General features: G+C 29.9%; 1 protein-coding gene across 1 annotated transcript in view; it reads right to left on the bottom strand.

Annotated features, from left to right (window-relative positions):
- Positions 1-1,125, bottom strand: part of LOC111685934 (alpha-tocopherol transfer protein-like) — a 4,622-nt gene that overhangs the window by 3,016 nt on the left and 481 nt on the right. The gene's annotated exons all lie outside the window — the stretch shown is intronic.

Below are 1,125 nucleotides of genomic sequence, written 5' to 3'. Positions count from 1 at the left end.
TAGACTAGACTATAGACTAGACTATAGACTAGACTATAGACTAGACTATAGACTAGACTATAGACTAGACTATAGACTAGACTATAGACTAAACTATTGACTAGACTAAAGACTAGACTAGGAGTGTGGTGTTGACGATGGAGGTGGTTTTAGTCGGTAAGTATCCGACATACCCAATGGGACCTATAGAAGGTTTCCACCTCCACTATAAAAAAATACTAGACTATGGACTATGCTATAGATTAGACTATAGATCATACTATGGACTAGACTATAGACTGTACTATAGACTGAACTATAGACTAGACTATAGACTGGACTATAGCCTGGACTATAGACTAGACAATAGACTAGACTGTAGACTAGAATATAGACTATACTATAGACTAAACTAGACTAGACTATAGACTAGACTATTGACTAGACAATTTACATGTAAAAATAGATTAAAATCTTTTACAATCTTATTTTTGCAATGGGTTTATTAATTCTTTTTATAACTACAACCCCATAGTGCTTCCAACTAAATAGTTGCGGATCGTCATCGATAAAAAAATATATTGTTGTTAGAAAAATTGTTATTCAGTCGTTTACTAAACTTTGAGCGGACAAGTGCAGTTTATTAGTTTATTATATGAAATAGTTTTTTTATTTGTTTTTATCAAACTAAATTAATAAACAAAAAAAGTTTAGAAGAAATTAGTCATTATGACAAGTGAAATAAAAATATTGAACGAAAAACTGGAACATTTAAAACAATGGTTTAAACAAAATCCCAAGTTACCCAACGAAATTAGTATGTAAATTAAAGATAATTCTAAAATTTTGTGGTATAAATAAGTATAAGGAAATAATTATTATTTATCATTTGTATACATTGCCAAAGGTCAGTGTAAAAATTGCAAAATAATCTCTATTATCCAAACGTTTGATTACTTAATAGTTGCGAGATCTCTCTTATAAAGCTGAAACGTAGTTAATGTTGAGTTTTATTATGTTTTTGCTGTAATAATGGAAATATAATCTATATATATAAAATTCTAACGTTACTGACTGACTGACTGACTGACTGACTGATTGACTGATTCATCATCGCACAGCCTAAACGGTTAAAGCTAAAGAGCT

The sequence above is a fragment of the Lucilia cuprina genome, chromosome 3 (assembly GCF_022045245.1).
Source record: "Lucilia cuprina isolate Lc7/37 chromosome 3, ASM2204524v1, whole genome shotgun sequence".
Lineage (NCBI taxonomy): Eukaryota > Metazoa > Arthropoda > Insecta > Diptera > Calliphoridae > Lucilia > Lucilia cuprina.
Note: the sequence above shows the minus strand (reverse complement) of the source record. Positions and strands in the feature narration are given on the sequence as shown.